Source organism: Gopherus flavomarginatus, chromosome 4 (genome assembly GCF_025201925.1).
Source record: "Gopherus flavomarginatus isolate rGopFla2 chromosome 4, rGopFla2.mat.asm, whole genome shotgun sequence".
NCBI classification, from domain to species: Eukaryota; Metazoa; Chordata; order Testudines; family Testudinidae; genus Gopherus; species Gopherus flavomarginatus.
In genome coordinates, this window is record NC_066620.1 from 114,603,522 (window position 1) to 114,629,207 (window position 25,686).

At 40.1% G+C, this 25,686-nt stretch overlaps 1 protein-coding gene across 11 annotated transcripts in view; it reads right to left on the reverse strand.

The window, feature by feature from the left end:
* EYA4 (EYA transcriptional coactivator and phosphatase 4) overlaps positions 1-25,095 on the reverse strand; it is a 243,987-nt gene extending 218,892 nt beyond the window's left edge. For 5 of the 11 annotated variants that reach the window (XM_050949623.1, XM_050949617.1, XM_050949621.1 and 2 more), the window contains exon 1: positions 24,684-25,093. The gene's annotated coding sequence lies outside the window, so the exon portion shown is untranslated. Of the gene's footprint in view, positions 1-18,858; positions 18,883-24,410; positions 24,514-24,683 lie in introns of those variants that run through there. The other 6 variants (XM_050949625.1, XM_050949624.1, XM_050949620.1 and 3 more) reach the window with 4 other exon arrangements.
* Positions 25,096-25,686: the final 591 nt, after the last annotated feature.

Sequence of the window (25,686 nt, forward strand, 5' to 3'; positions counted from 1 at the left end):
GAATTAGCAATTTTAAATAGTTTATTTTAAATTTTAACTTCTATGACAATATTCACCAGTATGCTACAGCTACTTTATGTCCTTCTGGAGCGGCACAAAGCAGCTGGCGCACACCTGCCAGCTAAGCTGCATTGACACCATCAGAGCTCTACAAAAGCAGCTAGGGCTGTATCCCACTCTCTCCTGCCCTCCACATTCTCCTGTGCACACAAACCTCAAATTCCACCTGCCTCTTGCACCTCTCTACATTTTCCTCCCTTCCAACCTCTCAAATCTACCCCATCCTGCAGCCCACAAACACTAATTAATCAAGTACTTGTAAACACTTAGAAAATGAATTCTGCACTCAAAGACTAATACTTCATACATAAACAAAGTGGCTGAATTCCTGCTTTAAGTGCAAAACTCAACTCAACCTTAACTATGGAACCATGAATGAATGATGCTTCCATAATACCTAGCACCAGTGGTCTCATTTTCACATCTTTAACAGCTGGATCCAAACCCAACTGAAGTCAATACAGACAGCTGTCACACCTTTTCTTGAAAGAACAGAACTTATTGATATTTTAAATAATTTACTTATACACTTCTTGCCCCATTGCCATTAACTTAAGTGTAGTTAAGATTTCACCCAGAGAGTTTGTGTATACACTTCAAAAAATATACACATAAATGAATTCTATTCACACTGATACCACTGGCAAATAAATGATTAAATATGTGCCAATGCCACATAGAACTTGGAAAGAATTTGATTAGTTAATTGGTCTTTATTGAATGATTTATAAGTGAAATACCACCACAGGAATGTATAATTAGAGATGTCACTTGTATAATAAGTTGTATTACTCTGAATATGCCTGATATTTTTCATCAATTTCAAAACGTTTTTGTTGGCTCAGTTAGACCTATTCTAACTTTGCACAAATGTACTATGATACTATAAGGAGTGTCATAAACAGATAGCTAAGGGTTAATGTCTCTTTCACCTGAAGCACCTGACCAGAGGACCAATCAGGAAACCGGATTTTTTCAACTCTGGGTGGAGGAAAGTTTGTGTCTGAGTCTTTGTCTGTCTGCCTGCTTTTCTCTCAGCTTTGAGAAGTGATTTCTGTTTTCTAATCTTCTGTTTCCAAGTGTAAGGACAAACAGATCAAATAGTGAGTTATATGGTTTCTTTTCTTTGGTATTTACATGTCTATAGTTGCTGGAGTGCTTTGATTTGTATTCTTTTTGAATAAGGCTGTTTATTCAATATTCTTTTAAGCAATTGACCCTGTATTTGTCACCTTAATACAGAGAGACCATTTTTATGTATTTTTCTTTCTTTTTATATAAAGCTTTCTTTTTAAGACCTGTTGGAGTTTTTCTTTACTGGGAAACTTCAGGGAAATTGAGTCTGTGCTCACCAGGGAATTGGTGGGAGGAAGAAGTCAGAGGGACATCTGTGTGGGTTAGATTGACTAGTCTGAATTTGCATTCCCTCTGGGTGAAGAGGGAGGTAATTCTGTTTTCCAGGACTGGGAACAGGGAGGGGGAGTCCCTCTGTTTAGACTCACGGAGTTTGCTTCTGTGTATCTCTCCAGGAGCACCTGGAGGGGGGAGAAGGGAAAAGGTTTATTTCCCTTTGTTGTGAGACTCAAGGGATTTGGGTCTTGGGGTCCCCAGGGAAGGTTTTTGGGGGGACCAGAGTGCCCCAAAACACTCTAATTTTTTGGGTGGTGGCAGCATTACCAGGTCCAAGCTGGTAACTAAGCTTGGAGGGTTTCATGCTAACCCCCATATTTTGGACGCTAAGGTCCAAATCTGGGACTAAGGTTTGACATGGTGTGCAGCGTTGGGAAAGATAGAATCCAGAAGCCAGTAGGAATATTATATTTTTCTTTTCTCTGCTAGGAGCTTTTTAGCAGAGAGAAACAGTTTGGTTTTAAAAAGGAACCAGAGAGAATTTTTTTTTCTCTGCTCTCTCTGGCAGTTTTTGGCTTGCATATTAAGCAAGAAACCATTAAGCTGTGACAAAGGGTCTTTTGTCACACAATAACACTCCCATTAGGAGGCAAATACCAGCACTATATACATGCAAATAAAGTGGTTTTTCTGGTTTACTTAACATTGAAAAGATTAGCTAAAGGAAAAAAAGGGAAAAGGCACTGTTGCTAGGCAGACCCCAGGAGGCAACAGAGCCTGCAGTTCAGAAGATAAACACCGGAGGGCACCCCAACACAAAAAAACAGGAACCATGCCTACCACAAAAAAAATGGAAGCCGAAGAACAAATCAAAGAAGCTGAACACAGGCGAGAACTGGAAAAAAAGACTACAAGACATGGAGCTGAGGGAAAGAGAAAAAGAGGCTACCCACAGGAGAGAGTTGGAACTCCTGAGAGAAACCCACCGACAGGCCATGGAATTAGAAAAGGCTAAGCAAAACACAGCCAACCCTAGTAACCCTGCGCCAATAATTGTTCCACAGCACAGAAAATTTCCCACCTACAAGGCAGGTGATGACACCGAGGCCTTCTTGCAAAATTTTGAAAGAGCCTGTCTTGGGTACAGCATCCCTGAAGACCAGTACATGGTAGAATTGAGGCCACAGCTCAGTGGACCTTTAGCAGAGGTGGCAGCTGAAATGCCTAAGCAGCAAATGAATGACTATAAACTTTTTCAAACCAAGGCCAGATACAGAATGGGGATAACCCCGGATCATGCCCGTCGGCGTTTCAGAACCCAAAAGTGGAAACCAGATGTGTCATTTCCCAAACACGCCTACTACGTTGGGAAAAATTATGAGGCCTGGATATCAGGACACAATGTTAAAACCTTGGAAGAACTGCACCTCCTCATACAAATGGAGCAGTTCTTGGATGGTGTTCCTGAAGACATCACACGGTACATACAAGATGGAAAACCCAAAGATCTTGCTGAGGCGGGGGAGATTGGAGCCAGATGGATGGAAGTGGCAGAAAGCAAGAAAGCTACGGTCAAGGGGAACGAATACCCCAGGGGGCACACCGACCATAAACCCTACAACCGAGGACAGCCAAAGACCCCACATACAACCCAAGTAAAGCCACAGACGCCCTATTCTTCCACCTCACCAGTCTCCAGTAACTCACCTCGGCCCAGTGACCCATCAGATGGAAGATGCTTTAAGTGTAATGAACTGGGACATATCAAGGCCAACTGTCCAAAGAACACCATGCAAGTGCAATTCATTACACTACCATCACACCAAAGATCCCCAGGCCCGGATGCCTCTCAAATACCTTTGGAGCAAAGGGAAAATTTGAAAGTGGGCGGAAAGAAGGTTACTGCGTGGAGAGACACGGGGGCACAAGTGTCAGCTATCCACCAATCCTTCGTTGACCCCAAATTCATCAACCCAAAGGCCAAAGTGACAATTTACCCCTTCATGTCACAAGCTGTAGACTTGCCTACAGCTGAACTGCCTGTCCAGTACAAGGGCTGGTCAAAAACGTGGACTTTTGCAGTCTATGACAATTATCCTATCCCCATGCTACTGGGGGAAGACTTGGCCAACCAGGTGAAGCGGGCCAAGAGAGGCTACGCCCATATGTTTGGGGACGGCGGTTCCAACTACAAACTGACCATGCTGCACTAAAGTGGCTCCATACTGCCAAGGGGAACAACAAGAAACTTCTTCGTTGCAGTTTAGCTCTCCAAGATTTTCATTTTGAAATTCAGCACATCACAGGAGCTTCTAACAAAGTAGCGAATGCACTCTCCCGTGAGAGTTTCCCACAATCTAGTAGTTAAAAAGTGTTCTTAAAATGTTCTAGTCTGTTAGTTATATACTTAGTGGTATATGTAAAGCTGTATGTGTTGTATTAATCTGTTTATTTTAAAGTTCTACAAGGAAATCGCCGCCAGTGAGCTTCCCCACTGTCTGCAATTTGGGGAGCGTGTCATAAACAGATAGCTAAGGGTTAATGTCTCTTTCACCTGAAGCACCTGACCAGAGGACCAGTCAGGAAACCGGATTTTTTCAACTCTGGGTGGAGGAAAGTTTGTGTCTGAGTCTTTGTCTGTCTGCCTGCTTTTCTCTCAGCTTTTAGAAGTGATTTCTGTTTTCTAATCTTCTGTTTCCAAGTGTAAGGACAAACAGATCAAATAGTGAGTTATATGGTTTCTTTTCTTTGGTATTTACATGTCTATAGTTGCTGGAGTGCTTTGATTTGTATTCTTTTTGAATAAGGCTGTTTATTCAATATTCTTTTAAGCAATTGACCCTGTATTTGTCACCTTAATACAGAGAGACCATTTTTATGTATTTTTCTTTCTTTTTATATAAAGCTTTCTTTTTAAGACCTGTTGGAGTTTTTCTTTACTGGGAAACTTCAGGGAAATTGAGTCTGTGCTCACCAGGGAATTGGTGGGAGGAAGAAGTCAGAGGGACATCTGTGTGGGTTAGATTGACTAGTCTGAATTTGCATTCCCTCTGGGTGAAGAGGGAGGTAATTCTGTTTTCCAGGACTGGGAACAGGGAGGGGGAGTCCCTCTGTTTAGACTCACGGAGTTTGCTTCTGTGTATCTCTCCAGGAGCACCTGGAGGGGGGAGAAGGGAAAAGGTTTATTTCCCTTTGTTGTGAGACTCAAGGGATTTGGGTCTTGGGGTCCCCAGGGAAGGTTTTCGGGGGGACCAGAGTGCCCCAAAACACTCTAATTTTTTGGGTGGTGGCAGCATTACCAGGTCCAAGCTGGTAACTAAGCTTGGAGGGTTTCATGCTAACCCCCATATTTTGGACGCTAAGGTCCAAATCTGGGACTAAGGTTTGACAAGGAGAGCTATATTGCTTATCTTTATGTTGTCTCAAAAGTCAAGTGAACTGTTATGATTAAATAATTCCTGAATTAATACTTAGGTAAATATCTTGTACTGTACTCTTAATATTTTAAGGGCTCAAATGATGTTACATTTTGAACCAAGTTAAAACTATCTTCGTAAATAACCACAAACATTAATTATTTACACAATTTTATAATGATGACTATACCAATTATATTGAGACCCTATTCTTTAGGGTTAGTTCTACAAATTTGTAAGGGGTGGGGAAGCTATTAGATAATTCAGTGATTCAAATAAGACCTGCATTACTCCCTAATAAAGATATAAAATTATGGGATAATAGCAACCTTGTGCTGTTTTATGAGCCAATAATCCAGTTACCAATTCAATCATGTAGTTTATCCTATCAAGGAAACCAGATGTAAAAAGAGAAGGATAGTACTGTTATTCCTATTATATTGCAAGTGTTTTTAACTGTCTTCGACTGTTTTTAAAAAACTGTTAATGGTTTTAAATTCACAGACAAGCCAGTAAGAAGAAAAACATATGTTTCTGTTCTTGATCCAGTCCTCACAGATGTGGCTTTAAAGCTGAGAAGTGTTTTATGCTTCGAGATAAAAATTTTATCTTTTCAAGAAGTGTCTTAATTAGGAGGATTCCTGACTTCCTGATCAACAAATGCATATTTTTTTTATCTTGGTGCATAAAACACTTCATCAGGTTTAAAGCTGTAATTCCAGAACTGGATCTAGAACAGAAACATGCGTCTTTTACTAGTGATACACACATAAGTTAAGAGCAATGAAAAACAATTTTGATAACTCCCTTAAGCTGCTTGTAAGTAATACATATGATGCTTTAAAAAATGATTTTGGCTTAGAAGATACCAAGGTTGTGGTCTGTCCAATAGCAGTGACTGTTTGCAATCTTCTATTCAGCAGAAAGTTAGGGTTATGAGGAAATAATCAGATTGATGGGGAGTGTTCCAGTTGATCCAAAACCTGTAGGATGAGATTTTGTACTGCACTTCTTGGAAGTGCAACACAAAACTTTCAGCCATGGGACTAGAGAACGAAGGTAGCTTTCAGCTGTTTGCACCCTTCCATTTCTAGACTGCTACAGGGTCTCAAACTGCCTCCAGAATAACTTAGGAACTCCAAAACAGTATTGTCTTTTCTGCATTTTCCTCTAACATAGATCATTTAGGAGGAGAAAGTGTCCTCCCCTTGCTTCAATAAAAATTACCTTTTCAAAGTATAGGGAAGTCTGTGGGGCCTACCATAATAACCTGCCCATGCAACCTTAATTGGGCCCCCATTATGCATATGCATTATGATAGTGATTAATTATATGGTCATATACTATTTTTTCCAAGGGATCCCTGACTCATTCAGTGCACAGAATAGATGCTCTAGGAATTACTAAGGGTTATGTAGTGAATTATTCTGTTTGTAGGATCACTGCCTCATTTGCTCTAGAAATTGGAATGTGAGTAGAGAATAAAATAGGGAAATAAATAAAGAGAAAAGATGGTCTTATGATTAAGGAAGGTGACAGTGTTTAAAAGAGAACTGGATAAATTCATGGTGGTTAAGTCCATAAATGGCTATTAGCCAGGATGGATAAGGAATGGTGTCCCTAGCCTCTGTTTGTCAGAAGATGGAGATGGATGGCAGGAGAGAGATCACTTGATCATTGCCTGTTAGGTCCACTCCCTCTGGGGCACCTGGCATTGCCCACTGTTGGCAGACAGGATACTGGGCTAGATGGACCTTTGGTCTGACCCGGTACGGCCGTTCTTATGTTCTTATTTTGACAGCCACAAAGAGATTTCTCTCTTCCACAGACTTTCCATTTGATGCTGAGGAAGCCACCTGATGCAAAAGTTTGATAGGTGGCTATAACTGTGCATTCCTTATTTTCTGGGTTCCCAACGTGAGATACTTCATACAGATATATAGAAGTTCTCAGTACTCAACTGCAACTGATGTCAATGGGAGCTAGAATTAAGGTACTTTGGTTTGCAGAAATTAACAGCATCAGAAGAAAGAAGGACATGAATTCTAATCCTGGCTCTGCCACTCTTCCAGTGTGTGGCCTCAGGCTTGTCTCAACTCCCCCATCTGTAAATTAAGGAGAATACCTCAGCATCGACTCTTATATCACAAGGGTGATAAGGAGATAATTTCATTAATATTTGTGAGGCACTGAGATAGTATATCAATGAGAGCCCTAGGGAAGATAATAAGGAATGAATAATTCCCTATTCAGTGCAGAATACCCTTGATGACATACTCTAATTACATTATTTTTACATAAGACTCCTGTGCACAGAATGAATGCATAGGAGGTGGAATTAAAGATGCACAGGAAATCACACATTGGCATGTCCTAAATTGGAAATGCTTTTTTACAACATTATTTTACCTACTTGTCTGTATATTATATATGTGACTTATTGTAATATTAACTTATTCTGGTGTTAAAAGAAAATATTCATGAAAATAAAGTGCATAAAATGCATGAAGCAACTCAAAGCTTTTGATTTCATTGGATACTGAAGCTGTGTATTCCAGTGCAATGAATACTATTCAATTAAATTAAAAAATGCTGTTCCATCATAACAATTTCACTGTAAAAGAATCTTTTAAAGGGGCACAAAAGCACTATGCTGCTTTCTCAGAGTTTCCAATGGCATCATGTTCTGAGAAGGAATAGGATGAGTAATTTTGAGGGAGAACTGTCATATGTGGAATAAAAGCGATGTGTCTGGGACAAATATAAAGTAATGTAAACCGTAGTTTTGGTATTAAGTGTAGTAGATTAAAAAGTAATAATAGAATCTTTTTCTTCCTACTCTTGACTTAAAATTTTTCTTACATAAGACAATCATAAAAGAAAAAAAATTGTGTTCTTGCCCAACAGAAAAAAAAGCTATTATTTTCAACCATTCCCCCCTTATTTTAAATCCAACCAATAATAAATCTTATTATTTTGTTCACTCCCCATTTTAAACTCAACTAGCAAGACACAATACAACAGGTCATATTTATTCCATACAATTTTAAGGCATACTTCATGAGAGAAAAGGATTTTGAAACAAAAACCTAATAGTTATCATATCTAAATTCTGGAAGTAAAAACCGATTAGTTTGACAAACAAAACACTACTTTAAAGCTATAGCCAAAACTCCCACTGACGTCTCCAGTAATGACTGCATGATCACGATCAGCATGTGCAATAATTAAAGCGAGTTAAAATGTCTTAGAAGTCAAGGACTATAGAAGCTTTTTATTTATTTTAAACTCTTCATAGGTTGGTGCTCCTGGGAAGGCTTGTATATATGATCAGTTGTTTTGCCAACCTGCACTTTAAACCATGTCCACACACTGTGTGGAGATACAAAAATTGCCCCTTTCCTGGGTTTTAATTTGACTAATACTTAAATTAACAATAAGGGGAAAAAAAGTTCAGTTCCAGCTTTCTCTTCTGGTTTGGCTTCTCAGAGCATGCCTACTGCTGCACTACTCATCCTATACCCCTATGTCTTCTCTCTCTCTCCAGAAATATTCCAACCTTTCTCAAAACTCAGGGCAATATCCTGGCACCACTGAAGTCTATGGCAAAACTATTTGATTTCAAGGGACCAGGATTTCACTTTGGGTACTTAATTTTTGCACACTGTTAAAGGTTCTGGCACTTCTACCCACAACATAGAGATTCTTCAGATGTATGCATAAAAGATGGGATTTTCAAATGTGCTCAGTGACTGCCTAACCTTGTTCCTATGGAAGCCTTGGAGCAACATTAGGCCAAAGATGAGCCCTTCTGAAAATCCCACCCAAGGTGTCCAGCTGTCTGTCTTTCCTGTTTTTAGCAAGAGTAGAAAGCAGTTAGTTTTTCTACAGTGTGTTCTTATAAAGACTCTTAGCATCTCATACTGTAGTCTTAGAATAGCTGGTTTTTGATAGCTTGCAGTTAAATGTTTTTTAATTTTATAGGCTTAACTTTTATATTTTCCCTTTGAGTAGTGTGAATGCTGTACTTCGTAGAAAGAAATGCTGATCCTACTAAAAACAACCCTACAACAAAATGAGATATCTATTTCTAATTGCAAAGGAGAATAAATCACTAAAGAACTTTAAATGTTTTAAATATAATAAATAATTGATAAAGAAAAAAATTGCTGTCATGACAGTCTAATAACATAGGCAGATGCTGCTCTTGAGGAAAACCAATATCCCTCTATCCCGATAGACCGCGACCCGATATAACGTGAATTCGGATATAACGCAGTAAAGCAGCGGGGAGCCCCGGACCCTTTAAAGTGCCACCCAAGCCCTGTTGCTTTACCGCATTATATCCGAATTCGTGTGGAGCTCCAGGCCCTTTAAATCACTGCCCGAGCCCCACTGCCAGAGTTCCGGCAGTGATTTAAAGGGCCCAGGGCTCTGGCTGCTGCAAGGAGCCCCAGGCCCTTTAAATCTCCACCCAAGCCCCGCTGCCAGAGCTCCGGCGGTGATTTAAAGGGCCTGGGGCTCCCCACAGCGGCTGGAGCACTGGGCCCTTTAAATCACCATCAGGGAAGCTGGACCAAACCCAATATAACACACAGTCTCACCTGTAAGGCGGAGAGATTTTTTGGCTCCTGAGGACCGCGTTATATCGGGGTAGAGGTGTACATGGAGAGAAAGTACACGGGAAATGCAGTGAGATTTACCTCGTGGTATTTTCAATGTTCCTTTGAAGGATAAGGATTCCTACGGGGGACAGAAAACAGGTTTGTAGGAGAACCCTAGGATTACTTAGGCCTGGTCTACACCACGCGTTTAAACCGAATTTAGCAGCGTTAAACCGATTTAACCCTGCACCCGTCCACACAACGAAGCCCTTTATATTAACATAAAGGGCTCTTTAAACCGATTTCTGTACTCCTCCCCGACGAGGGAAGTTGCACTGAAATCGGTATTGCCATGTTGGATTAGGGTTAGTGTGGCCGCAAATCGACGGTATTGGCCCCCGGGTGGTATCCCACAGTGCACCATTGTGACTGCTCTGGAAAGCAATCTGAATTCGGATGCACTGGCCAGGTAGACAGGAAAAGCCCCACAAGCTTTTGAATTTCATTTCCTGTTTGCCCAGCGTGGAGCTCTGATCAGCACAGGTGGCGATGCAGTCCCAAATCCAAAAAGAGCTCCAGCATGGACCGTATGGGAGATACTGGATCTGATCGCTTTATGGGGAGACAAATCTGTTCTGTCAGAGCTCCGTTACAGAAGACGAAATGCCAAAGGATTTGAAAAAATCTCCAGGCTATGATACAGAGTCCACAGCACAGTGCTGTGTGACAAGCGTAACGGAAAGCCAAAGAATCAAATGGACACTCATGGAGGGAGGGAGGGGGTACTGAGGACTCCAACTATCCCACAGTCCCCGCAGTCTCCGAAAAGCATTTGCATTCTTGGCTGAGCTCCCAATGCCTGAAGGGTCAAAAACATTTTCCCAGGTGTTTCAGGGTATATTTCGTCAATTTATACCCTTTCCCCCCCCCGCCCCCCGAAAGAAAAGGGAAAAAAAACGTTTCTCGCCTTTTTTCAGTGTCACCCTATGTCTACTGCATGCTGCTGGTAGACGGGGTGCTGCAGCGCTGAACACCAGCATCCCCTTCCCAGTGGCAGACGGTACAATATGACTGCTATCCATCAGCAGCAGCAGCCTGTGAGTGCTCCTGGCTGGCCTCGGTGAGGTCGGCCGGGGGCACCTGGGTAAAAATGGGAATGACTTCCAGTCATTCCCAGCAGATGGTACAGAACGGCTGGTAACCGTCCTCATCATAGCAACTGGAGGCTGAGTTCTATCAGCCCCCCGCTTTCATGTCTAAAGAAAAGATTCTGTACTGCCTGGACTATAGCAGCGGGAGGCCGCGCTCTTCTTCCCCCCCCCACAACCCTTTAATGTCCTGCCTGGACTATCATAGCAGCTGGAGGCTTCCTCCCCCTCATTTTATCTCACTAAAAAGTCAGTGTTTCTTATTCCTGCATTACTTCATCACATAAATGGGGAGACACTGCCACAGTAGCCCAGGAGGGTTGAGGAAGGAGGGAAGCAATGGGTGGGGTTGTTGCAGGGGCACCCCCTAGAATGGCATGCAGCTCATCATTTCTGCGGGATCTCTGGGGCTCTGACATGGAGCTGCTGTGCTCTCTGGCTCTCTAGTACACTTGCTCTATATTCTAGGCAGGACTGACTCTATTTTTAGACAAAATGTAAAGAAGGGAATGACCTGGGGAGTCATTCCCATTTTTGTCCATGCGCCCCCGGCCGACCTCAGCGAGGCCAGCCAGGAACACCCATGACAACAGCAGACGGTACAAAATGACTGATAACCGTCATCTCATCGCCAATTTACAATGGCAGACAATGCAATAAGGATGGTAACCGTCTCCACTACCTTGCAAAGGCAAATGAATGCTGCTGTGTAGCACTGCAGTACCACGTCTGTCAGCAGCATCCAGTATACATACGGTGACAGTGACAATACAAAACAGGCTCCATGGTTGCCATACTATGGCGTCTGCCAGGGCAATCCAGGGAAAAAGGGCGCGAAATGATTGTCTGCCGTTGCTTTCACGGAGGAAGGATTGAGTGACAACATTTACCCAGAATCACCCGCAACACTGTTTTTGCATTGGGATCTCAACCCAGAATTCCAGTGGGTGGGGGAGACTGCGGGAACTATGGGATAGCTACCCACAGTGCAACGCTCCAGAAATCGATGCTAGCCTCGGTACATGGACACACACCGCCGAATTAATGTGCTTAGTGTGGCCGCGTGCACTCGACTTTATAGAATCTGTTTAACAAAACCGGTTTATGTAAAATTGGAATAATCCCATAGCGGAGACATACTCTTAGGGTAAGCAGACTTCACCACCTGAATTCAAGCTGATGGAATTCAGTCTACTAAATGTTTTCCAAGTGCTGGGAACTGTGATTAACATAGAATACTCTCCTTTCCTTTCTTCCTCTTACAGGACTTGTTCTGTTGTTCCCATTCCTAGAGGATGAAATATTGCATCCTTCACAATTTTCTGATTTTAGATATTTTGAATTTTGTGGAGATGGGAATCTTCTCTTGGAAGAGTTTGAAAGCTCTGTGAAGCTCTTTGTACAAATTCCAACACTCACTTCTCTGCCTACTAATGACTTGCAAAATGTTGAGTTTCTTTCCTCTATCTAGACTTTGATCTGCAACTGAAAGGAAAAGGTATCATGCCAAGGACTTATTGGAGGGCTTATTTCATCTGAGCAAGCCCTGCTAACCCCTGAATCTGTCCAGTGACTCTTAGTGGAGAAAACATCTTTTGTTTCATATTTATGTGCTGCAGAGTCTTGAAAGACTGCCTGCATCTAGGATACCTTCAGTCCAAGTGGGATTGCTTATCAAAAGGAGTTTTTCCTTCTTTATTTTGAGCTTGTGCAACCACTCTAGGAATTCACCAAAAGATCTCTCCCACCAATGAGTGGACCCCTGGATCCTACTATCTCAAAGTGAAACATACCACCTTGTTAGTATATATGTGGAGGGAGTGTAGGAGACATTGTGTAGGTCCCACAATGACAGAGGAACCCAGTCCCTTCTTGCATCAATAAATGCCTTCAAAGAGGCAGTAACAGATCACTTATATTGGGTACATGAGCATATAAGCATATATCCTCTTTGATAAGTGGCTGAAGGGAGGTAGTGCAGGAGGAACACTTCCCCGGGCTCTGCTTGGCCATCCTGTTCCTGTACAACATAATATCTGGTACGCATGTGTGTATGAATGTGTACATATGTTGAAATGGGGTAGCAAGTTTAGCTAACACACCAGAGGAATGACCCTCCTGAGAGGGAGAATTAGACATTTCCAGCTCTAAAAATAAAAGTTATTAGAAAAAAAGCCAATTAGGAAAGATTTACACTTGTTCTAGTGTATTTTAAAGAAAAATGGTGTCCTCAATGCTCAGTGGTAAATGGAGGTCTGGAACTGCCCTACTATTGGTTCCTGGTAGTTGTTCTCATGGGAGGACCGTAGCAGCTAGCCAACGGACCAGTAACTATGTTGTCCCTACACCTTGAAATAAAGGAACTTCCTACAATAAGACTGTCGGGAATCTTAAAGCACACACAGAACCTGCTACACCCGTAATTTAAGTATGGTATTCTATGCTCCCTGCCTTCTCCCTATAAAAATAGTCCCATGAATCTTTTTTGCCCCTTTTCAGACATGTGAATTGATACTAGAAAATGAAATATGGTAATAAAGGTAAATATCCAGTTCATGCCACCAAGTTTTTTCTACATTACAAACTCCAGAAATAAAAATTTAATTATTAGCATAGTGTTAAGGTGCCTAACTACATGATATTGTTACATAGTCTTACAAGTTCTTTCTTAATGTGCGAGCAGTATTCAGCCTTATTGTGCTTGTGGTGTTTATTTTGTACTTCAGTTTGTTTGGAAGGAGGGAAGCTGTTGAAAACCAGAGAGTTTGCTCTCCAACTTCATCTCTCTAATTAGAGTCCATTGCTCTGGTGCATAGTAGGAGCTGAGCATTGGTATTTGGGCTGAGTTTTCTGAAAGAGGTGGTTTCTTGTGTTCTGTCTGTGACTAACTCTGTTCAAGGACTCTGTGTGTGTGTAGATATAGATATATCTCTATATATAGAGAAACTAAACATATTAAGCTAAAAAAAAATCCATACTCTGTATCACTGATTCCGACCTTAACTGAGCTGCAAGGCTCTGACATCTGCTGCCACTTGGTAGAGCAGCAACAATAGGAATGCAAACAGACGAACTCAGTATTGGTAACAATGTCACCAATGAGTGTGAAGAAGCGAGGTCCATACATCAGTTGCATATGTAATACAAGCACGGGAGAGGTGTAACATTGGAAGGATGCATGCCAATAGAATATATTTTGGCTTGTTGTTCATGACTATGGTACCAAATGACAGGTGTAAAGGATGCTGGTAAGGTAGAAAAATCTCTTCAGAAATCTTACCAAAGCATTGAAACTATGTCTGAGGTTTACATTTGGTGAAACAATGCCACAGTGCTTTCATATGTAAGCTCTCTGGGGCAGGGATCATTTTTTGTTCTTTGTTAGTACAGTGCCTAGCTCTTATAATATACCTTGCTCGTACGCTGCACTTTTAATCAGTAGATCTCAAAGGGATTCACAATTTTTAATGTGTTTATCCTTACAAAACCCCTGTGATAAGGAAGTGTTATTATCCCCATTTTACAAATGGTGAGGAACAGAAAAGCTAAGTGACTTCCCCAAGGTCACACAGGAAGTCTGGGTGAAATAAGGAATTGAATTTAGGTCTCCTCAGTTCTAGACTACTTCCTAGCATTCTTCCAGACTCCTTGTAATCAAATCCAATCTATAATCCCATTGGTCTCCCCCTAAAAAATAAAGAAAAGCTAATTTACAAATGAATAATATGTTCTACTACATTTATTTTCTACCTAGATGCAGAAAAACCATGTGCTGAATTTCAGGAATGAGTAATGCAGAGAAGCAAAAAGAGAAGACTTTAAGAACTCCATTTGAAATATTCATTTTATGTTATTTTTGGTCTTGTGGGTCAATGGTTTGGGTTTGTTTTCCAAAATTACACATTTTGGTGACTTTCTGAAGCATTTTACTTGCATTTGTGTGTGGAAAATAACTGAAAACAAATAACTATAAGGTAAACATTTTTGTTCTTCTTAAACAGGCTCCTGAGAAAAGAACCATTGTAACCACTGGATACTCTGTACACTTAAACAAACACAATCAACTTTTTTTTAAAATATAATCACACATCTCCATGATTTTTTCAAAGTTTTTAAATTATTTTTTTAAACAGTACTTTAGATGTATAACTCAGATTGCATAATATCAATGATAATGTGATTATTTCTAGGATAATAACCCTTAGCATGTCATATTGGAACTGTTGTGGAACCCAAACATAGATATGAAAACTAACAAAAGCAAACTTTTATATGGCTAACTTAAGGGGGGGGGGAATCACCATTATATTCATGTTCAGGTCTACTTATTATACTATGAACACACTGAATTTGTTTCAAGCGATATACTACAATATTAATAGGGCATTGAACAGTAATATCCTCCAACCTGGATGAACATGAACATTTTTTAACTATTGTTACAAGTAACACCCAAGATCACTAGAAATTAAAGTGTTTCAAAAAAAAAATCTCCGCTTTCCTTTTTGGTTTCTTTACATTGAGCATTTCACAACACTTTGCATACAGTCTGTTTCACTCTTCCCCTAAATAGTCAGGTTCCACTGTTGTTTGTGTGGGTCTTTAACAGAGCAGCAGAGAAGAAAATATTTTGAAATATAGGAAAATGTGACTGTAAAGCCACAAAAACTGGAAGGGGGACTCAGGTTTATGGGTAATAAACTATTTTTAACTTTTTTTTTAAATGTATTAGAGTACAAGTTGATAGTATCCCTGAAGTAGCAGATCTGGGAATAAAGGTGCTCCATTCTATGAAGGATTAAACAATCAGAAATATAAAAACAGTGTACAAAAACAGTCTCAGGATAAGTAATTCTTGATGAAACCACTCTTGGAGAATAGAGGTTGTTTCTTAGAGAAATTGAGGAAAAACAAAGGAAATCATTATTTATAATTTCTATTACAATAGCCAATTAATCTGGAATCACTGAAGAATAATCTGAATAAAAATAACAGAATGGTTAGGGTGCCAACTAATGGAAATTTGTAAGAATTTTTAATAAAAATATCAGTAAGTGTTGGATGTTGAACGTTTTTTTCACATGGACCTATGATGCAGAAAGCATAATAGCCTTCCCTTAAAATTGCCTGGAGATTTTCAAAAGGTTTCTCTCTTCCTCCTCTCTCACACCCCCCGACACACAAGTACATTTGGGGCCTGGTTCTCATTTGTGTAAAGTGGCTTTTGCATAAATCTGTACTCAAAGATCAACTTTGTGAGAACAAAAAACAAACCAACAAAAACCATAAAGATTGGTTTAGGTTCAATGAGTAAAATCCACTCCACCCTTTAAAACTGAAATACCATATTTAGGCTCTATGTAGCTGAACAACAGTTTCTATGAAGGTGAAATCCACTCACCACCTAAAGGCTAGTACCTTTACCCTAGTTGTTACATGAACAGAAATAGTGGCTACAACTCCTCTACTCCACTTCTGGGGGATGTTGAGGCCACTGAATCCATGAAAATTAGGATCCAATAGGCTTTTTCTGGCCTTCCCCTCTTCAATGAAGGTTTTCCATGCTGACTCCATGGCTCAGAGTACCCTTCTTTAGCATAAAGACAGTATACTGGACCCCCTAGTGAACACTCTGATCCTAGGAGATCCTTCAAGAAGTCCCTATGCAGAACTTAAGTGGTATGGACGTCCTTAGGATAATGTACCACACCACTGCTGAATTTCAAACCATAAAGAAGGGCACTAACTATGCAGCTGTAATTATGAAAAGTAGATACACTGCTATGTAATATATTGTAAGCGTATTAAAAAGAATCAGTCAAACGTAAGTTTAAAAAAAATTGTCAGCCCTCAAAGACCCTTGCATACAAAGTCACAAACAAATAATCATATTAGATTTGTCAGGCAACAGTTTGGGCATTGGATATTAAAATGCACTATACCATTTTTGTACCTTCTGTAGGCATAGTATAAAATGATACATTTGATAGACATCTACAGTTTTTTTCCACTAGAAAGTTTCTGATTGCTCTCATAAAAAAAGAACAAAAAATGAACAAATGATGTGATGTACCACGTTATCTGCAAACGAAATACACCTGCAATATGATATTGTGTAAGTTAATACTTTGTGACAGTAAAAATAGTTGCCATAAATTAAACACTTTTCTACGGCAAAGGATAAGTAACAGCCACTTTTGAGAAATGATTCAACTTCATTTCACGGGACAGCAGTAAAAGAACCCTATCAGTAGCTGTTGCTATAAGTTTTGGTGACAAAGTTTTCTGACAATAAAATTATGCTTTGTCTTTCCCTCATAAGAACAATTTTTGAAACATAAGTGAACCCAAATGGAAAATGTATATCATCATCTCATATTGCACCTAAATTTCCGCATAACTATTGGATAAATCCCAGAACTGTTACCTCTAAAAGGTCACCAAAAAAAAATCTTGTCAGAACTTCCCAGAAGTGTTACGTCCAAAATGTGCCATATAGAACTCTCCCAATGCAGGTTACTCCTGATTCTGAAGCATCTCTGAGCTCTATTCTAATTGTGACTTCTTGAGTATAGATTTCTAATAAGCCAAAAACCACAGGGTAGTTTTAAGTATCCATCAGGGATTATGTAGAGCATTCCAAGTTCAATTTCACTTGTGGCCTAAGCCAAAATTTGATTACTGTACCAGCTACCGCCCAGAGAAATAGCACATACCTTAAGTATAAAATATTTGATACGAAAACAAGTTAACTGTTAATACCCATCTAAATAGCTACCAGAATGGAGTAGGAGAGTCTGCAATTGGAAACTCATCTGCAGGGTATTACCATTTTCATTGCAGTTACACACAATATTATTGCTCTAAAGTGGCAGAGGAAGCTACAAGGCCAACTCCTGGCATGGTAATTGAATACATAATCATCTGGCTGAGAGGTGAAAGAGATATTAACTCCAGGATTACCACGATAGACTTTCAGTTCCTTATATCACACCATTGTAGAATAAATATTAATATAGGCAGTAGAATGGATTACTACCTTAACATTTCACCTATGGAGACCTACTGTAGGTTTAGGCGAAAACTGAAAATGAATTACCTAGAAAAAAGGTTATCCAGGTCACAGAACCACTATAGTTTTTAGCACAATTATTATTCTCTGCCTTTGAGAGGACCAGAACTGGAATAGCAGGTTGGGTCTGAGGTGCACTGACTGAACTTGGCAAGGAAATTTGCATATAACCCACCTACACTATGCTTGGTTCTATGACTGCTCCCTTTCATGAGCACGAAAATTACCTAAAACAAATGAAAACAGCCAGTTGATATACTACATTTAATGGAGACAATGCTCCAGAGATGTAGTTGGCTCACAGTTCTCCCTTTTATGCTCTTTTAAATACTGTTATAAAAAATTATTAAAACAAAATATTCCTTTATAAGTCTGAAGAGCTCAAAAAAGGAGAAAATTCAAACTTTATCTTTAATTCACTTTGTTCTGTCTAGATATTGCAGAAATCTACAAACCGTGCATGTAACCTTACACATGTGTACAACAATATCTGAGGCATAAGAGACTGGGTTAAAGATAAAGATAGAGGGTCTGATCCCCAAATAGTACAAAGCTGAATAGCTCCACTGATTTTAACACAGCTATACTGATTTACACCAGCTGAGGATCTAGTGAAATCAAGTTTCCAGTTACATTCATGTAAAGGCATTGATTTCAATAGAGTTATATGCATATAACCAGCAGAATTCTGTTAGACGTTTCAAGCTTAACTCTGTATTTCTATTCTTTTGTTGTCTCAGTCAGACCCTTACTGATATGTCGATGCAGATTTTTGTGGTTTAATTATAGATGTGTCAGTAGCAGAATACTTACTCTGCTTCAACCCAATTTAAAAAAAGGCAGCAGTAATTCTTTACATTGCTGACAATGTCAATGTAAATAAGTCATCTCGGGTTAGCATCAGAGTGTAACGCTATGAATATTACATTGTCAAATTAATTAAAAACATATTCACCTTCAAGTAAAAAAGTTGAGAGCTACCAAAGTATGAAATTACTCCTATCTGCAGGTATTTTGTGGGAGACAGTGTCTATGAAAGGTCTTATAATGAACAGAGGAGACAAATTACAAAAATGTATACTCTGGCCACAATATAAGGAAATCAAAACAGAGCTATAGCACTCTTCCATTGTTGTACAGATAAATTGCTCAAGAATGATGTTCAAGCAACACACAATCACCAATTAAACATTTTCCCATAAACTTACTCATTCTACTGTACTTCTAGCAACAGCTGCCCAGTATGAAATCACAAAGATTTTCCCCCTTTTTCTAAGGAATACGAATCTAAACAGAAAAAACTGCACTGACCTTGCTCAGCACAGCACTGAAAGCTCTTATGGGAATCATTTCTTGCCATACAACACTGTGACAAGTTTGAAAATGAAGTGCTTATACTTGGCATTTTGAGCCTGCCATTAGCAGTGGCCATTTTGCTGAAAAATGTGACAAGTGGTATATATAAACCTGTCAGCATGAACGCTCAGTGACGAGATTGTGCAGAAATGTCCAGTCTGTTTTAATACAGGATTAAGAAAAAACATAAAACGTTTAATATTTAAGCAAAACGTAGAACATGTGTCCAGTACCAGTTCTCAGGTTTTGAGTCTAATAGCTATTTTATACTGAGGCCCCTTCTGTGGGTGTCCCAAGTAGGTTGTAATATTGCCAAAAAGAATTTATAATATGGACTCAAAATGCAAATATTAAATAAACTTGCTTTCCAAATAAAATGAATTTTATACTCACCAGATATGTGCTCCTCACATTTGAGCTTTCACATTGCTATAAGTAAGATGGACCCAGGTTTCTTTAAGCACTCCTGATTTAATTTGATATTCAAACAGAAGTATGGACTTGGCCAAAAATCTCTTGCACAAAAAAACCCAACAACCTATCTCTATATATTAATATCTAAAATGCCACCATAATAAAATACATGTAAATGCAAGTAACAGTATTTTTAACTGCTGACTATAAAGTCTAATTAAACAGTCAGGTTCAGAATTTAGGCATGCAAAACTCCCACTGACTTCAAAAGGAAGAAAACACATATAAAGTTTAGTTTTAAAAACCATTTTTATTTGATTTCAAAAAAGGGTAATAGTTTTGTCTTCAGCAGAACCATGTCCTGAATCTCAGGGGTGATTAAAGGGCCATGCCAAAGCTGAATGGTTTCAAATATCAAACTATATTATTATGTCAGGGCCCACAAGATCAATTAGCGCTTTTCAATGACAGGAAAGGTTACAGTTGGACTCACATTTATACAATATCTAAAACTTAAAAAGAAAAATGCCTATCATGAAACTGCTTTTAATATTACATTTTTCACATTTACTTATAAACTTTTGAAACAACAATCAAATTGTTAAACATTATCTTTAAATCACATGGTATCCGAGCTGCTTTTCTGTTGCCCAATTTTTAAACCATTTATTAATTTAAATAAATTGTTTCTGCAATCACAAACGTGTACTCTGAGATGGCCAGAAATCACAGGGAACATTAAACTATGCAGTAAAACCTAGGGTATCATCATAAGGCATTTTAGTACATGTGGTGCTGCTACTAAACCTGGTTTATTGCTAGGCTTTTATAAAGCTTTAAAAACACTTGACAACTATCTGCAAATCATTCACTTTTTCTGTCTGGGTTACATTCTTTTTGAAAATCCAAACTATATTATTATGAATGGAAAGGTGAGCTTGGCTCCATGTTCCAAACTGAAAACAAAATAACTACTATAAAACAAAAGAAAAATATAAGAATTGAAAAACAGCTGATCACAGGTCTAGATAAAAAAAGCAAGTTTTATACTTTCTGTTATTAAATGTCCAACATAAACTTTGATGTCAACAAACAACTGAATATACATTTCACTTCTAAGCCCAGTAAGAAATAATATGTGGAGATACAGGTACGTTAGAAATTAATTTGTTGATACATTTGATTCAAGCATTCTCTGCTGTAACAAAATACCTAATTATGTTCTCATACATAATCAGTTTAAGATTCTCTATATGGTGATAGTTCAGAAGAGATCAAAAAATTAAAAACACATTTTGTGTATAGTTTAAGTTGTAAGCATATTATTTTTAATAAAACCAAAGCATGATTGCTTTTGTAAGATTACAGACTTAAAAATGTCATATTTTGAAAGCACACTTTTCTATTTATTTCTTCCAGGAGTGATTTGAAATATTTACTACCAGACAGTACCTAATTTTAGGTTTTAAGTGCTTTAACAGCTCTATGAAATATGATCAGCAGCTGCAATGTAGAACTACACTGAATAAACTATCCTTTATAAAAAAGGAGACTCATTTTACCCAGAGTTCATAAAATCCTCACTTTCAAAACAGAAAAAGATAACACATAAATAATTAGTATTTGCTTTCTACAGCACTTAACAGATATTTTTGGGGGCGGGGAGAAGGGGGGAGGAAATTCCTGGACTGACTTTTATATTAAACAGAAAAAAGTAGTTTACATTACCTGAAAAATAGAATGAACACTGTTCAGTATAATCAACTCTTATCAAAAGTGCATAATTGTCTTTGCTCATTTTCAACCAAATTCTGATACATGAAGTTCTTTATTATAATACTGTAAAGTTAAACTAAGGTACACAAGAGCCAAACAACTTAACAGTAGCTTTCAAAACTTGAATCAGAGGCTGAAAATATGCAATAGGACATTGTCTTTCTGTATTTCAAATGGTCATGCACAATATATTTTATGTAGTATGAGTAACAAGGGAACTCAGTGATAGTGGGAACCTGATCTATAATTTTGTCCATGATCTCTGAGTCACTAATATCAGAATAAATTTCTATTGCAGAAGAGTAGTAATGTGCTGTAAGACATTACTACATAAAATAGTCCTCTAAGTATATGATTCAACTGAATATAGAATAGTATAATTTAACAATCCAAAAGACACATATTTTAACATTTATTTTTATAACTGTGCACATACCATTTGAACAAGTAACTATTTGACATTTTCACCTTGTATTTTACTTTTAAGGTACTACAATTAATTAAAAAACAATTGGTAATATAAATGCCAGCATTCAGGAAACAAAACAGGAATTTTTTTTTCTAAATTTGTTTGTTTTAGATGTAGCCCAGATAACATTAAACATTAAAATGTACTGGAGGAAGAGGTGAGGGGAAGGTGTCCATTTGTATTTCCACTTATTTGATATCATTTATAGTACAACATAAGTTTTAGGTATGTAAAGATCTACATTCTGCAGCATTGTATGGGTGCACTGCTGGGGGAAAAAGTGGAAAGTCTACAGTGATTTTAAGATTTTGATTTACATGGTCACTAAGAAGTGATGAGTTGTGTTAAGAAACCAAAGAAAAATGTACATACTGTACAACAAAACTCTATTAACTGTATTTGGAAACTGAAATTATGCTATATCCAAATCTTTAATACATAAAAAGATATATATAATACAGTGAAAGATTGCATCAAATTGAGAACAGAAATCAGATAAAAATGATTCATTTATAACTGTATATGGTGAAAATATACTTCTCAATAAATTTCAATGTAATTCTGAATTGTCTGTTGCTTATGTTAAATATATTTTAATTCGTCTGCATATATTACTGCTTCTACTATTTTATATGTGCAAATCAGACCTTAGATTAAAATCTATATGGATTTCAATGCAAAACAATTTCATTATTTAAAATGTTTAAATTCGAATGACCTAAAATGCTCTGTTTTTTCAGATATCCCTACTTAAATCGGATCTATGCAATGAAAAATATCTATTACTAGGCACAAAAAAAAAATGAATCTCCTTGTGCTTTCCTTTGAATCTTGCTCACAGGATTAGGGAAAAACAACAATGTATCTACTTGGTTTTTAATAGTAGTCAGTTTCATAAATGTAAATGAAACTTTAGATGCCAATTACTGACTGGCAGCGACTCTATCCCGGGATTTCTTTCACTTCTGTTAAAAATGCTTAAGATTGGCTGTCACCTAACCCCCTACACTGCATTACATCGTAGTGGACACAGACACAGGCACTGCAAACAGTCGCCTTTCTTCAAAATAAACAGTCAAGGCGACTTTGGGTTTAATTGTCATATCCCGCTAATATTCCTCTCTATTGATTAAGTGGATGCTATGTGCCGCGCCAAAAAAGACAGAGGGTAGGAGAAACAAAACTTAAGTACGAGTCCGTAACGTGAAATCTAACCTGCAGTTTTTCTTAGGTATTAGATTTTGGAAGCGTCCGTAATGACAGCCAGAGAGGCAAATTAATGGCCAACAGCCCATTGGGTTTAAACACGGAGAATCCTGTTACCACCTCAGATTAAGTACAAACACACAGAGACTCTCCTCCACGTGGAAGTGCTTTCAAACCAAAACACAAGCCCCCGCATGCGGTGTTGATGCACTTAGGTGGAACAACTAGACCTTACTAGGTTAGGGCTACTTTTCCTGTGTCTTCGTCTACACTGGAGAGTTAGAGGGAACAGGGAGAAAGAACACACGATTGTGTCTGGCTTTAAACCACAAGAAAACCAATATTTCATATATATATATGAATGAAATATTGGTTTTCTTTCCTACCCTCTGTCTTTTCTGGCGCGGCACACAGCATCCACTTAATCAGTAGAGAGGAATATTAACGGAGTATGACAATTAAACCCAAAGTCGCCTTGACTGTTTATTTTGAAGCAAAGGCGACTGTCTGCAGTGCTTATGTTTGTGTACACTGCGGTGTCATGCAGTGTAGGGGATTAGGTGACAGCCAATCTTAAGCATTTTTAACAGAAGTGAAAGAGATTGTGTCTGGCTTTAAACCACAAGAAAACCAATACTTCATATATATATATATGAATGAAATATTGGTTTTCTTGTGGTTTAAAGCCAGACACAACCGTGTGTTCTTATATATATACATTCCCCTAGAGAAAGAAAATGGGAGAGAAACAAAAACAAGAGAGCCCTGGGTCCCCACTCCCTCCAACTACTGCGAAAGAGGATGCAGAAATTAAGATATTTTCCTTATTTTATTGCCAGTGTGAAACGAGCCGGCCCCATAGCAGATATTTTCTAATGGCTGCCAACTGTAAACGTTCTTTATTAAGAAAGGAAAGCCCGTTCAAATACTGCCAGAGTCTGGGGGGTAGGAGGGAGTTTGGAAGTTGCATGCCATAGGATGTACAACTGAACAAAAGGGCATATTTTCTAGAAACGATTGAACCATCTGCGTTTTTACAGTGCTGAAAGCTAAGCATGTTCTTACAGACGCTGCCATAAATTAAGGAAACTCCCCCTTTCCCCCAAGGTCTGTTATCCTACAAAGCTCATGCTGCATGTTCAGGTTGCTAGCAGGATTCGCTAGTCAAGTTACCACACTAAACCTCCAGAAAATTCGTTGAATTTCAGTCTCTGCCCACCTCTTCTGCATTTCCTGCCCTAGCAGCGATGATACACAAACTCGGCCGTGTATTCTCACTGACTATTAAGCACAAAACTTCCTCAAGGAGGGGAGGACGTTCCTTGAAAGAGAAAATAAAATCGCCTGCAAAGCGGCAGTAAGGGGGTGACAAGAAAAGGCTGGTGAGTTTCCTTCTATACACTCACGCCAGCATCACAGCTACAGAGCCCAGGGCTAGCGAACTGCATCGGAACGGGACAACACCCGCACGGCTCGCGGCTCAGCCAGCTCCAGGGAGAGCAGATCAAAGGGTGGGGGCGACACGCGAGCCCCGCTCACCTGGACCGGGGCAGGAAAGCCTGGCCAAAGGCGAGAGCAGAAGTCAGCGAGGATCTCTCCCCCCGCACAGTGAAAGGGGGCTACTCGCTTGGGTCTGGACAAGCCCCGGTCTCGGTGCCCAGCAGGGCTCAGAGCCATCGAGCTCTGCAGCGTCTCACGGCAGCCGGTTCAAAAAGAAGCAAACAAGGCTCAGTCCTAACCCCGAGGCGCAGGCAGCCGGGCGCGCACACACAGGGGGAGACGTGGGAAGGGGAGCGGAGCAGCGAGACTCACCTTCTGGTGCGGGGACACGCCGCTACCTTGCCGGTTGGGCTGCTCCCGGGTTGATTCTCGCCCCTTCTTCAAGTCGAGGTTCCCCTTTTGCGCTGCTCCTCCGGCAAAACAACAGGACATCCCCCTCCACGGCTCTCCCCCCCTCCTTCGCCACACACCGCAACCGAGAGCAAACGGGATTGAGGGGGAGGAGGGGGGCTGGCAAGAGAAAAAGCAACCACTCTCCTCACTTTAGGGCGTGCAACTGGTTGCTCCCTGACACACACACACACACACAAAACTACTTCACAAAAAGGAACCCCGGTGGGGTGCTGGCTTCCCAGAGCGGGAGGGGAGCACGCGATACAACCCCGCCCCGGGCGCTGCTTTGCACTTGTGCAGGGAGGTTGCAGGCAGCCGGGCCAAGGGTGCAGCAGCAGCACGGGGCCGGGGGGCTGAGCCTGTGACCGTGTTTACTGCAGCGCCGGGAGCTTCATGTTGCCATTGGTTGTTTTCTCGCGTGGGTATCCGGTGCGCTTACCGGGCAGCTTGCAGAGCGGGGCTTGCTCCTGCGCCTCCCACCCCCTCTCGCCCCGGCGCGGCGTGCACACGTGCTGCTGCCCCAGCAGCGCCCCCCAGGCAATGGGTCGCACCCGGACCCTTCCGCCGATCCTGCCGTCACCGCTGTCCCTGTGCCCGCCCGGCGAGAGGAGAGCACCCGTCTCCCAGGTGTCAAGGCTTAACCAAAACTCCCCCTCCCCCGCGGGACCTTGCCTCTTCCCGGGGCTCCGGCCTGCAGCCCTCTCTCCCATTAACACCTATGGCAGCTCGGCCTGAGCAAGGATTGCAAGGTTTAGCTACCGAGCAATTACGCTCCTCGGGGCTGCATTTGTTCATATTTACAAACCCTCTCTCTCTTTCTCTCCTCCTCATGCCACATTTACTCGGGTTGAGTAGTACCTTGCTCCCTGACATAAATGACACCACTGACACAGGGCTAGGTGACTTGCGATCATCTGACTCA